This window comes from Hippoglossus hippoglossus, chromosome 8 (genome assembly GCF_009819705.1).
Source record: "Hippoglossus hippoglossus isolate fHipHip1 chromosome 8, fHipHip1.pri, whole genome shotgun sequence".
Taxonomy (NCBI): Eukaryota; Metazoa; Chordata; class Actinopteri; order Pleuronectiformes; family Pleuronectidae; genus Hippoglossus; species Hippoglossus hippoglossus.
Window position 1 is genome coordinate 19,143,005 of NC_047158.1, and position 14,739 is coordinate 19,157,743.

Below are 14,739 nucleotides of genomic sequence, written 5' to 3' on the forward strand. Positions count from 1 at the left end.
AAAAGTATGATCTGCATAGTTTTTTTTACATTTAATCTAACAACTGATGAGGTGCTGAGCTTCAGTGTTATACTGGTTTGAGAAAGCCTGACTTAATGTGATGTGCTTCATTGAAAGCTTCAGTGCTACAGGTGTAACTTTGGATACCACATGACCTCATGTACTTGACACAGCTTTAAATACCACATCTCATTATCTGACAACACGAGCCGTCTCTCTGTTTTCACACTCGCACGGAGACGCTCAGACACAGCGACGTTTCTATATTTAAAAATATATATATATATATATATATCTACAGTGAAGTATGTGAAGGTGCATTGATGCTGTGAAAAAACACACACACGTCTCTCTATAGTTGTGAGGACACTCATTGACATAATGCATTCCCTTGCCCCTTACCCCTAACCTTAACCATCACAACTAATGCCTAACCTTACCCTAACTTACCCTAACCCCTTAAACCAAGTCTTAACCCTCAAACAGCCCTTTGAATTTGTGACGATTGGCCAAAATGTCCTCAGAACGATGGTATGGAACGAAAATTGTCCCCAATAACTTTAGAAAGACAAGCAGACACTCACACACACACCCTCCCTGTAAGAGTGTTGCATAGATAGGGGGGGGGGGGGCTTACATTTTACACCACCACCGTAAAGGTTTATACCAGCTATAGTCAATAGTGTATGACTTTCATTATCTTTGTCATTGGTAATATAATCACATCGTTGTGCAAGAGAAGTGGGGCACAAACCTCTATCATCATAATCATCATCATAATTGTTGCTGATGTAAGTGGATGGATATTTAAAGCACAGGGAAGCCGTACACACACACACACACACACACACACGCACTGGAAGATCACTTACTTTGAAGATCCGCTCCGAGAACTGTTTCAATTACATGGCTGAACAAACTGTGGCACTGTTGTGTCTTATGTGATTTCTTTGGGTCAAAGAGATGTTAAACGTGTCGGAGCCGAACAAAGAGAAGGAGCTGTCGTGTGAAAATTAGATTTAGTTGGTGCTTATATTTTTAAATTATTGGCTAAATCAATTTTGCAAGTCAAGTCATTTAAGCGTGGAGGACCTACACACGAGTTATAATGGAAATAGGTTTTCATTCCAGTATGTGAAGCATATGTGTACCTTTATCTTCACTTTAGATCTGTGAATATATATTGAATCAAGGCTAACTGCATGTTTCAGTTGGTGAGACACTGCAGCTGTTCTTTGTGGCTCTGTCTAGAGGAAGCTACACCATCACTGGTAAATTGACTCAAGTCAGCGTGAGTTGGGTCAGGGATCGAACCAACAACCTTCTGGTTAGTGCAGCTCCCCCAACACATCTCTAACGGTCACACGTCCCTTCTATACGTTGCCCGTACAGAGCCATCAGGCACAAGTTGGTGTTTAGTATCTATATTTCAAGAGTAAAAGTCCTATAGGTAGTTCTGACGCAGAATAGCTTTCTATTGTTCATTGTAAGAACACATCATGAAAACACATGTGTCCGTGGGAATCGTTCGACCGGAAATGACAGTTAACCATGGATTCATGTCTGTGTGTCAAACACCCTGAGCCAGCCATTAACCCGGGGTTAAGATCCTCAGGCTAATGAGACACTATGGCTGCTCAATATAATGTATATCAATAATTCGTAACTGGTTATAATGGGAACCATGCTGTAGGAAAAAAAAAAGTTCATTTGAGTTGACACGGGATTGAACTGTCGTGCACATTAGTTCCCGGTGTGGACGTGGGGGCCATGGTCGGATTGACATGCAATACATTTCCATGACAGAGTTATGGCGGAGGGGTCACGAGGCCAGTGTGTGCACCCAGGGAACTAAACTCACACTGAGCTCATCCGAGCGAGGCCGGGATCACACATCATTCCCACACATCTGCCTCCTGACTCATCAGTCACCGTGCGGCACAAATCAGCAGCGGCGCTTCAAGGTTTCCTCCGCAAGGTTCTCTCTCTCTCTCTCTCCGTCCGACCCCGCAGTTCAGCGGCAGTGCGGCGCCTCTGACGCAGAGCAAGGCATCCGGCGCTGTGGTCTGACAAAACGATTACAGGCCTGAACGTAAAGCACATTGTGGTTATTTCCTCGGAACCAGCTGTGTATTTTTAAAGCAGGAGATTAGCAGTGTTTCTCATTATTAAGGCCAAAATTAAAAGCATTGCGTGATTATATAAATGCATAATTGTGTGTGGGGGGGGGACCATTTGCCACGAACACTGCAGATGTTGCTGTGTGGGAGACATGGGGTGAATCCCATCAGCCGAATGTGGTGCTGGGATTTAGAGAGTGATTATATTTGACATCCTGCTAACAATCCCCCTGCTGGTGAAACCATTTAAAGGTACAAATAGCAAGATGTTTCACTCTTAGCTCGGGGCATCTAACACAATAATAGCATCAGCTGTCAGCCGTGAAGAGACTGTGGGGAAAGCGAGCGCTCGGCTTGTTGGATGAGGCTGTTGAATCAAGGGAGGCAAGAAAAAAACACAAAAAAAACACAAAGATGGGAGAAACTTGCAAAGAGGAGAGGAGCTGCGGGACGGAGAGGACTGGGTGAAAAGAAGGTGCCTTTCGGTTTAATTAGCGGTGGCAAATTAATTAGCAGCAGGGTGTGAATTAATTAGTGTTCCAGAGGCAGTTTAAAGGCAGCGCCATAAGGAACCACTGTAGAGGTCCCATAAGGCTTTACAGTTTGTTACAGCCCAACCACGATCCTATTAATTAGCAATTAAATGCCTCCTGAATTCCCCATTCTATCAATCTCTCTATTTGTTTTTTCTTCTATCTTTTCTTCGTCTCTGTTCTGTCTCCTCAGCAACATCAAGAGACAGATATGCAAACCCCCCCCCCCCCGCTGGTATTTACAGTAGAAGTCGTCAATGGTCTTGCAGCGGTGTTACACATTTGTTCTTTGTTGTTCTTCCACGCCGTTTTAAAAACTGTTACCCCGAGGCTCTTCCCCCACCCCCCCACCCCGCCCCGTACACCAATAAAAAGTTAGTGGGAGATTCGAGGGTTTTTCGGTATTTCTGTCTTCAGATTGGAGTGCAGAGAAAGAGGCGTCTCTTTGATATCCTCATTGATTTTTAAAAGCCATCTCATTTCCCCCTGCTCTCACTCTGCGGTGCCTTCTCCCGGCTGCTTTACAGCCAACATTACCTGGTCGGTGTGAGTGAACGGGTCAGTGCGCAGGAGACGGGCTCGTTCGGAAAGTGGCTTGTGCTTTAGTTTTCTACAGGCCCTGCAATCACTTCAATTTATGTGCTTGAAAACAGTGCGCTGAACGAGCATCGCGGGGCCCCTCCGCACCGACGGTTATCCCTCATAAAGACAGTGCTGTAAAAATGTGTTGCTTCTTTATCACATCTCGCCCTCCTCTCCTCGTCTCTTCTCTCTTGGCAACACATTGTGCCGCATGGAGCAATGTGGAATCGATCGGACGAGCGGTGCACATTTCAATAAGGAGACATCGAATGGACATATGTGTTTTTTAACCCTGTCAGTGCTACAGACAAAACACGGTGCAGCTGATGGGAATGTGAGGAAGTGAGTAACTAAAGATTATAATTTTGACAGAAAGCAATTGAAAAATACAATGAAGTCAATAATCAGGGTGTTGAATATCATAAATCAATCAGAACGCAGAGTTCCACTTGAAGGTAGCGTGTTCATGGCGGTCAAGATTTCTCTCAAAACTACCAATGCCAAGTTCATGGTGGTGCTACAGGAAAAGTCAGTGGATAACAAAACTTTTAACATCTGGGGAATGTCCATGAACATCCATCCATCCATCCATCCATCCATCCATCCATCTATAATCTATACCCCTTATCCTTTTGAGGGTCCCCGAGGAGCTGGGGCCAATCCCAGCTGACATTAGGTCGCCTGTTTATTTTAGGGTCAACGTATAGAGAGAAGCTATTATACATTCAATTTTGAGTCTCCAGGAATCGTAACCCAAATCTCCATGTCTTTGGACTGCGGAGAAACCCCCCCCCACACACACACAGGGAGAGCATGCAAATTCCACAGAGGGAGAAGCCGGTTGAATCCATAAACAAACCGGGAAGAGTGCAAACCGCCGGAGCACTGTGCCGGTTGCTTATGAAAACTTTTCACCAGTCAATTCTTTATTTGTTGAGATATTTCATTTTGCACAGAGGCTGAGCAATCAACATGGAACATCTGTCAATAACCAATCATCTGACACATGTGGAACTGTAAATGTGGGGACTTTGATATCGTGGGAACGTGGAAGCGACTGGTAGAATTACTGAGAAATTAAACCATGGTAATTTTCCTATAGAAAGCTAAAGTTTTTTGTTCTGAACTTTCACCAGAGCTTAAGTTTCTTTGCTCTGGAATTGTATTCAAAAGGAATTCATGCCAAATAATTTACCATATTATCTTAAATAAACATGTGCATCTGCTGAAGGTGTAGCACTAATATAATATGCCTCTTGTAGAACGAGTGAAGCGTTGCTTTATTCCCTTTGAGGGAACGAGAGAAGCTCCTGTCATCGGATGACCTCAGGGGCAAAGATGTTAGATGTTTATTTTTCCTGAAGATTGAGAACAGAAATACCAAGTTTGATTGATTTTGTGTCATCAGTCAGAAAGTCCTGCTGGATGCAGGAGAAATATACAGAAACTACAGCAGCGAGTTGGCTTCACACTCGGCTGCTCCGCTCTCCGCTGCAGTTACATAATGATGCTTCAGTCAAACTCACGACAGCCTCTAACATTTGGTTATTTGTCAAAGCATGTACATTATTTTGTGTTGCAGCATTTGTCTGACATTTTAAGGTCCACTTACTCTGCGATTTATTCCTCCTCATTCTTTCGCCTTCAGCTCTTCTCCTCTCTAACGGTTTTTTTTTTCCAGGGGTATTTCTTGATGATTATTCTATTTGGCCCAACTTGGCCCCGCAGAGTAAAAAAAGAAAAAAGAGAAAAGCACGTGAAGCATCATCCATGTGAGGGTCGGCGTCATGCTCAGTTTTCTTCTTCTCTTCCTGACTCAACCTGAGGGGGCGGGGCATCCTCTGCCCTTCGCGCCGGGACGTGGTTGGTGGCCCTCAAGTCGCCGTCCAGTCATCTCCATGGAAACCAAGTCAATACAGAAGAGGATGATGTAACCAGCTTTCAAAGATGAAACAAGTAGAATCATGAAACTAGTATTTTCTTTTACTTCAGGGTTTTATTTCCCTTGACTGTTTTTTCTTCTTCAATTTTTGCCATTGACCCAAATTAAATCTGTAGATGATCTGTGTGTGCGGCTTTACTTCGGCCTCAGGCTACAAGTTGTGAACAAGTTGAGGACTTCCAATACACTTCCTGCCTCAGGGCATAAAGCTGCAGTATTCGTGCTTAATAAGTGAAGTTTGTTGTGTATTTTTCCTCTTTATCATAGTCACAATAACCCTGTTCAGACCTGGTATTAACATGAGCAACGTCCATGTATGATCAGATCTCTCAGGATGATTGTTGGATCCAGGTCTGAACGGGTCCTATAGAAAAACCCAACAGGCTTCCTCCCATACATTTGTGTAGCTCATTAGCTGCACAGCTACTTCCTCTGCTTGAAGCTCAAATTTCCAAGAGGAAAGACAATTATAGCAAAGTCAATGGGCTTCAGTTGTCATTGATTCTCTCATCAGAGGCAACTTCCGAGTGCTACGTCGATACACGACACTGATAAAACACACAAAGCCTCCTGGAGCAACACTGGGGAATTCCTCCGAGTCGACCATCACTTCTTCCAGCGGACTGCGTGGAGTCATGCTTGGAGCATCGTCCTCGCACAGTTGCCACACAGACATCAGCACCAGCAGCCTCTGATCAATGCTAATGACACCGCATGTGCAAACACAACCACACTGTAAAAAGCCCAACTTCAAAATCGTTGTTCTAACTTTGTTTTCGGAGTTGAGTGAGCAACTATTTTTGAAAACTGTTGAGCTAACTTAAAGTTCCAAGTTTACAGATAAGTAATGCAGCTCACTGAAAAGTTTAAGTTGAGGAAACTTCAAATAGTGATTAGCCATCTCTTGTTGTAACTAAGGTCACTGAGCAAGATATATATATATATAAAACTTAATTTATATAGCACCTTTCAAAACCAAAGTCACAAAGTGCTTTACAAAACAAGCAAGATATGTTTATATATATATATATAATCATATGTCCTAACACACATACACAGGTTCATATATATCTAGATATATCTAGATATATACAAATTATGTGTGTGTGGGGAGGCGTATGTTCATATTTCTTAGTTTAAGTGTGTTTAGGAGTGCACTTGCGTGACGTGAAGTCACAACCTAGTCAGTATCACCGCGCATGCGCATTTTCAAACACCGGCGCCGTCAGCCCGACGGGGAATGTCCGCACATGTTCCAGTGTTGTTGGCGCTCCGCCTCGCTTTCCTCCAGCTCACGTGAACCAGGTAAGACTCTGTGCTCCAGTTACCGCTTGTTTACTGCTTATTCTGCCACCCGTTGTCTTTTGAATGTAAAGGTTCACAACGTTTACAAAGCTACTTGTAGAAGCTACCTGTGTTAGCTACCTGTTAGCTACCTGTAGAACAACCTCACCGTGCTTAAGTTAATAAACTACCCACGTGTTACGTTATTGTCTTATCGAAGGAGTGTGTGCATTGTTGTGTGTTTTAAAGGTTGTACTATCCATGCACACGCACAACTTTCTGACGACGATTGCAGTGTTAGCTGTTTTGATTAGCATGCTAACATTTAGCGGCAAACTGCTGTGCTAGTTGAAGCGGTGCCACTTCCAGACGATACAGTTAGCCCGTCAGCCCGTGTGCATGTGACGTTGATCTACAGGTACTCTACCCCTCATCTTATTGTGATACACACTTTATTCTCTCAGGTACTAATAAGACCCTAAAGTAATCATTATTTCCTTCCCTTGTGATAAAACACAAAAACCTTGTATATGTATATGATTTTAATTTTAATTAGTATAATGATGTATTGTTTATTAATGAACCCCTCACCCCCTAAATTCTGTCAAGTTTGAGGAGAGGGCTGCAGTGAGGCTTTTGTGTTATATATTATGTATTATGATCAAAACATTATTTCTTGACTTACAAATGGCTAACGATGAAGGTTAAATAAGGGTAACTTTTGATGTTAATTGAGTCATGTTCTTTTTTATGCATGCCAGGGTATGTCATCTTTTAATGTCTTTCCTGTTTTATTCAAAGCTAGGGTGGTATTACTACTTGACAAAATGAATTGCTAAAGTTTTTGTGAAAGTTTTAAAATTGTTTTAAAATTAAAATAGTTAAATTGATCTTCGAGTTGTATGCATTTTGATCTTTGTCATGTAATGTGTGCCGAGAAAGTGATCAGAACGTCTGTCTTGACCACCGCAGCAACCATATTTAACATATCTTTGAACACTGTCTCCTCTCTTTTTTAGAATTACTTAAGTGGAACTGGGAAATGTTCTTATCATTGGACGCACACTCATCACAGTTGATAAAGCTGTCCGGATCACGTGAAGCACTTGGAAAAGACCTCAGGGCCCTTCTGGACATCTTTGATGACCAGGCAATGTAAGTAGGAGATAAATGCAGGGTTCCCCCTAGGTTCATACATCATATATTTGGTTAACGATGCTTTAATATACAGGTGGTCAAGCAAGCAACAGAATTTTTTTTTTTTTTACACTTCGCTTCGTGCTGTGACTGAACATTATCCTTACCTTTCCTGTGGAATATGATGGTTAGTAATATCAGAAAAAATATGTTGACCATGTTTACAATGGGGAAAACCATTGTTCATGTAGTTGTTGAATATCTTTGCATTAAACACATGCTACCAATGCTGTTGTCTTTATAAAAATTGCTCTAGAAAACAAATAAACATAAGTTGTGCCTAAATGAAAGACTGATTTTATTTTCAGGCCATGTGATATTTTTTTATCTTCATTTTGTATCTTTCAGACAACTGACGTGCTTGCACACAGAAAGGCCACAGATCTCAGAAGTCTGACTTTCTATGTGAGGGAGGAGCCAGACAACTTTCTGAAGACATGTCTGGTAAGACAACTTTGGTTTATGCCATTATGGTTGTTTTCATTTTTGAATGCTGGGCCATTATAAATATACAACGGGCCAGTAAATCTCTGGTTAGAGAGCAAACAGACTAATTTGATAGCAATTTGCCATAAAACAAATCCATGTTTTTATCTTTGAATTTAAAAAGATCGTTCACCAAAAAATGAAAGTTCACTCATTATGTACTCACCACTATGCTGATGGAGGGGTGGGTGAAGTGTTTGAGTCACCAAAACACTTTTGGAGTTTCAGTGGTAAATAGTGCAGCAGCCAAATTCAATGCAACTGAAGTAACTGGCGGACTCCTTCAAATGGAAAAAACCACCCGGAAAAAAAAAAAATCCTCCATGCTGCTCCTGTGGTGTCATCCAAGTGTCCTTCAGCCCAGACATTCAAATTCGACTTGAAACGTCATTTACACCATATTTTAAGTCTAAAAGTCTGCTAGCGGAAGTAGCGATGCTAACACGCACTCCACACGCCCCTCGGGGCGAGAGCTTGTGTGCAGATGTGAATGCGGCAATAGAGGAAGATATCAGAGCACATGTAGTCAAAAAAGTTTTATGGGGCTTACAGATACTTGGATGACACCATAGCAGCAGTAATGAGGTACTTTACATTTTTTTTCTGTTGTTTTGCCAGTTACTTCAATTGTATTGGATTTGCCTGCAACGCTGTTTACCCCTGAAACACTAAAGGTGTTTTGTGGACTCAAACACTTCACCCATCCCTCTATCATAGTGGTGTGTAAATAATAAGTAATTTTTCCTTTTTCGGTGGATCTATCACTTTTAAGAACTAAAATCATTGGTCCACTAGTGAAAGCTGGAAACTGCAGAGCAGCTGAATTTTAAGAACACCTCAAGAAAATAATGTCAAATTTGGCACAAATGTTTACTTAGACCTATTAATGGGGGGGGATGAAAACTTAAAAGAATATTTATTTTAGTCTCTGTTTGTTTTCTGTAGGATACAGACTCGGAGGAAATGTGTGTCAAAGGGGTTGAACTCATCGTCATCTGTGACTTGACAACTGCCTTCATCCTTCTGTTTGGACTTATCTACGCTCTCAACTTGGACTACCCCATAGGATTGCACACTTGAGGCCTTTCATGAACTTTGGTACAGAGTGCTCTGCCCGTGATCAGGTTCTAAAGAACAGTTTGTTGTAGTAGCCAGCCATGAAAACACACGCACACACCCATACATTCATGTCAGTGTGTTTTAACCATCCTATCTGTATTCAGTGTTTCTTCACTGCTGGATTTTTTTTCTCAAAAGAGTTAATACATAAATGGTAGGTATGAGGTAATGATCCTTTGCTAAAAGGGATAGTTAACAGAAAATGACGCTGTTTCTAGTCGAATGTGAATGTTGGGGCTTCTGGACACTTCGATGACACCACAGGAGCAGTATGGAGGCATGTTATGTTTAAAAAAAAACAAAAAAACACTGAAGGTTTTGTGGACTCTGGACACTTTATCCACCCCTCTATCAGCATAGTGGTGGGTAGATAATGACTGAATTTTCATATTTCTGCGAACTATCACTTTAAGTTGTAATGTGTTATTCTGTTACATATACAGTGTGACTTGCATTTTCATTTGCTTTGTTTTGAAAAGAATTGTGCAATGGAACCATTAGGTTAACATAAGGATGAATAATGACACTCAAAATGTCTGCTGTTACTATTGCAATGTTGGCAGTTAAGTTATTGATTTTATAATGGTTTGCACCAAATGTTTAGCAATTGTTCATAATAAATAGATCATGTTTGAAGAATTATGCTGTCTTTTAGTATTGAATTTTCACAACAAATGTCTAATCCTTTTTAAAAGTAAGGCAAAAAAGTAAAAAAATTTTTTTAGTACCCTCAACTTATGGGCAGTAAAGTTGAAGTAATACAACATTTTAAGTTTAAACTATAGTTCTCTCAACTAAAACTATGCAGTGCCATCAACTTATGTTTTCAATTTATAAGAATACACACATGCCAGTTTACCATATTTAATATTTGAAGTACTTTTAACTTAGATACATGAGTAGACCTGAATAGTAATGTTAAGTTAGACAAACTTAAGATAGCACTTTGGGCAAACTTCATACTTTAAGTTGACACAACTCATAAGCCCTTAAGTTGAGCAAACTCAAAAAAGCGTTGCAGCTGGTTGCTTTACTGTTTTAAGTTGGCTCAACTTTTTTTTTTTTACAGTGCACAACACGTCAGGGGAGGAGTCCAGGGAATCCATCTTAGAAGTCTCCTGATCCCTGGACGCTGTTAAACTCTGTGCGTTTCACTCTGAGACAACACACAGACTCATGTTCTTTAAAGTGTCAGGGCGGAATATCGGGTCGCAAACTGTGGCACTATTGGTCAATGTAGTTAGTGCAAGAAACGCTTGCATAAAAGTAATTGAGTTATATATAAAACTTTTGCTACTTAAGCCGTTTTCAGACATGACCTCCGGGGAAACATCTGCTTCTTCTGGATTTCTACGAACTTTATTCTATGAGGTCAGGTGGACAAAGTTCGTACAAACTGCAAAGCGTCTCACTCGGACATTTACGTACACACATTCATTTCCTCCGGGGAAAATACAGAAGAACTGCGGAATCCAGTGCAATGTCTGAAGGCAGCTTTACAGTGTTTGTTTACAATGATACCTGCTCAGGGTACCATTTACTGCAGACACACACACACACACACACACACAGACACACTCCCTCTCCAATATCCCATTCCAATGTTGTTTATATGCAGTCTGGGGATCCTCATTAAATACGGCTGAAGAGATACAGAGGTGCCAGGACACCAAATCTGTGAGATTGGGGGGCGATGATAATAATACTGTGTCGGAGTCAGCAATAAATCACACACTGATAAGGTCATCGCCTGAATAATGATCATAATAATGTGATGAGTTCCAGCCATGAGACAGAGCCAGCGGACATTGCTTGGGCGTAAAATGGTTAGAGGGGTGCTCTCTCTCTCTCTCTCTCTCTCTCTCTCTCTCTCTCTCTCTCTCTCTCTCTCTCTCTCTCTCTCTCTCTCTCTCTCTCTCTCACACATACATACATATTCCTAATTTATATACTGTGCATGTTTGTGTGTGTGTGGAGGGTCCGATCCGTCTGTATAAATAAAAGTGCTGTTTGGTTTACCAGGAGAGATTCTGCCTCGCACACCTCAACCCCCACAAGCCAGTAAACAATACCTCCTCTGCTAATTATAGAGAGTCTGCTCCTCGCCCCTTCTCCCCCACCTCCTCCCGAACACACCAAACTCACTCTCTCCTCTCTCACGTGTTACACGGCTCCTCCTGACGCTTCCTCGCAGTCTCATCTTTCTAGAGAAGCCGGCTCAGGGTTTGTGGATCCATCGCTTTCATCCTTCGGGTTGCCGTGAAATTTGGGTCAACGTCTGCGGTATCACAACAGGATAAATCCTAATGACTTCTGGGATTCGCCGACTTATCGTTTCACATATACGTCGCTTTGGTTCACGATGATGAGACACCACGGAAACTGCAAACGCTAACGGGGAATATTAACCATCAAAATGTGTTCATGGTCATTCAATCTTTCGTCGTTTTATAAAAACAACCATACATTAAGTCACATCGCTCAACTTCTGAAGTTCTATATAAGTTCTAATCTTACCAACTACTTTAATCAGCATACAATATTTTATTTCATCTCTATTTAACAAGCATGCAGCGGCCATGCTAACATGTTACTTGCATGTTAGCACGTGTGCCCTGGTTTCCTATCTTCCGTCTTTGTGCCGTTGCGGAGCTGAGATCATTGCAAGCTCAGCTTTTGTTGTCACAGCAGCCGATGGGGTCACACTGATGCTAATAGCTTTGATGAGTGTTTCCACGTTGCTACACACTAACCCCCCCCACACACACACACACACACACTCCCTCACTACCACACACTGTGTCAGCAGTTTCCTCCGCCTGTGTGCCGCATCGGCATCTGCAGGTGAAATGCGTGTGTGTGTGTGTGTGTGTGATCAGTTTTATTGCTTATCTTTGTGCAGTGATTCACCTGCTTATCAGTAGCATTGTGCTTTGTGTCTGTTGAATCTGTGTCTGTTGAATCTGTGTCTGTTGTGCAGAAGTGTTCAGTGCTCGTTATCGCTCATAGAGACATTAAGAGCAACCAATTACAAAACAAGGGCAGTGTCTTTTCTCATCGGTGGAGTCTCATTGCCTCAGTTCCTTTGTGCAACCATGGACTGATTAGCAGGAGTTAATGGCAACAACTTAATTAATTGATAGTCACCGCTGGACGAGTCAATCCCAGCTGACATTAGTGTACAAGACCATGAATCATGTCGATGATGCAACCAGGGTTTGAGTCGGATTCAACAAGTTCAATTTAAGACTCTTCAAGACCTAATATATTTAATTTTAGACCCTTGTCAAGTACGACGATATAAATGAATATGGGAGTCTCAGAATTACTTACACTTAATTGAAGATAATTATCTTATAAACTACAGTCATAGGTTTCCATAATGTCTCCCACAGACGTGCTAAATGTACTTAGATCAGCTCCAAGTAAGACCTACTTAAACGTATTTAAGACCTGGTACCTAACACTTTGACACATTACAGACTTTTTAACGCCTACAATTCAGATAATTAATTGTTAAGACCCCTGGGAACAGAGTGAAACAGGTGCAGGCCCAAAGATCAATACCAGTTCTTGCAGATTCAAGTTGCTGTTTTTACCTCCACGTGATAATAATAGAAGCTGCTGCACAATTCACTGATTCCTGAAGGGCGTTATGTTGTCAGTCATTTGTGGGATTCCTCTATTATGATAGTATTGTTGCAGAAAGTAATGGTTTGGTTGTCGTTCTGCCGTCCGGCCCAAACTACTTTATAAGCTGCTGCCAGCTCGACTGACTCGATGCCCTCATCGCATTGTTCAGATGTTTTGGTGGGAAATGGATGTCATCATCCCGTCGCCATATTTATCTACTCAGCGGAGATTCCTCAAGAATAACAGCATCCTGCGTCCGCAAGGCAATTACCACATGTCGGTAAACAGCTCTAACATCGTACTTTTTCTATTAACGTGAACAAAGGGACAAGGAGTGAAACCAGGACAGATTGTCAGGCTCCATTAAAATGTGATATTTTTTGTTAAGTACGAAACAGGAACTTTTTCTTTGCCGTCAAGTGGCTTTGGATGCGCTTCATGTTGTGGACGGAGCGTAGCAGAGAGAGAGGGGATGTGTTTAAATGGTGAAATAAAAAGCTCAACCTAGAGAGACATGATATCAACACGTCGTATTTTTTGCACGAATGAGGTAAAACCAACACTGAGATGCTGACGGGTCATGTTTATTCATTGGGTTTTTATCTCCTTCCTCGTAGGCATAAACTTCCCCCATTTATAACATGACTGCAGCAGTTTTTTAAGGACAGTACATTCGCAGTATTTCGAAGTCATGGAGGTAATCAGGATAACGAGCAAAGGAGAAAAGCAGAGGGGGGGGGGGGGGTAAACGCATCTGAGGCCAAACTGTGGGTGACTTCAAAGAGAGAGGTGCCACAGCAGGAGATATAAAAGAATAACGCCGTGATAATTGATGTTTAAACCCTGTGAAACACACTGTGCTCAAACCAGCCGCTATATTTCATCTCCTGCTGATGTGCAGCATCATATTCACACGCTCTTACTGTATGTATCGGTCGTATAGAGCGGACAATGTGCTGGCTGCCTGGCACACATCCCCCCCCCCACCGCTCTGCTGACGCATGTATTGGAAATCAATTCTGTGCAGGCGAAGCACACAGACAGACAGACAGACAGCACTGCAGTGGGGCTTTCCAGTGTCTCTGCCTCATGTGCGGAGGAGGCAAAGGCTGCGGCTGGAATTGGAAATCATTATAATTTCTGCGTGAATCAATAGACTTAAATAATTCACTGTATTTCTGGTAAGTGAAGCACATTGCGTTGCGGGGGGATGTTACTTTATCTCCACATTACAAAACTGAAGCTTGAAGAAAACGATCTCTCCTCGTTCTTCTTCCCTCAGAAAATTGAGATATGCAGCCGAATGATGGGAGTTTTTTTCCCCCCGATCTTTATTGAAGAGCCAGGTTTTTCGGTCGCAGAGCAGGATTTATTGATTTCACTTTCAGATTTCATAATGCTCTCACTCAAAACCCAGCGCTCCTTCTCGAGTGTATTCTCCTCCCGTCAAAACTACACCTGGCATTGGAGAATTTCAACAGACTTGTTGCAAAAAAAATCCCAAAAGACAGAGGAATAAAAATCTGAGAGCAAAGAACTTACATTTTTTAAAGTTTTATCTCATACTGGGTCCTATGTTTATAATTGTGGGTGTGTGAATGAATAGCAGTGGCTCCGAGGTCATCTTATGGGGTAACTGGGACAGTCCAGTCCACATTGCTTTTGCCAAGAGTCTGGAAGCCTCATCTTAAATCTATGATGGCCTGCAGGCATATTTAACTACAAGCCTTGGATGGATCATTAGAAAAGTCCGTTCTTTGTGTCCTTGACATTTGGGAAAGTTTGGGTGCAGTGAGGTTATGTCGCAGCTGCAGTTGCTGTTTTCATCTCTACTGGTCCAAAC

At 42.0% G+C, this 14,739-nt stretch overlaps 1 long non-coding RNA gene across 3 annotated transcripts; it reads left to right on the plus strand.

Annotated features, from left to right (window-relative positions):
• The first annotated feature begins 6,217 nt into the window (after positions 1 to 6,217).
• Positions 6,218 to 10,333, plus strand: LOC117766852. 3 transcript variants are annotated; one of them, XR_004614761.1, is made up of 4 exons: positions 6,218 to 6,482; positions 7,481 to 7,616; positions 8,007 to 8,102; positions 9,090 to 10,333. It is a non-coding gene; the product is annotated as an uncharacterized LOC117766852 (long non-coding RNA). The 3 variants fall into 3 exon arrangements; XR_004614762.1 differs by lacking the exon at positions 6,218 to 6,482 and adding an exon at positions 6,485 to 6,547 and having other exon boundaries at positions 9,090 to 9,827; XR_004614763.1 differs by lacking the exon at positions 6,218 to 6,482 and adding an exon at positions 6,969 to 7,101 and having other exon boundaries at positions 9,090 to 9,827.
• Positions 10,334 to 14,739: the final 4,406 nt, after the last annotated feature.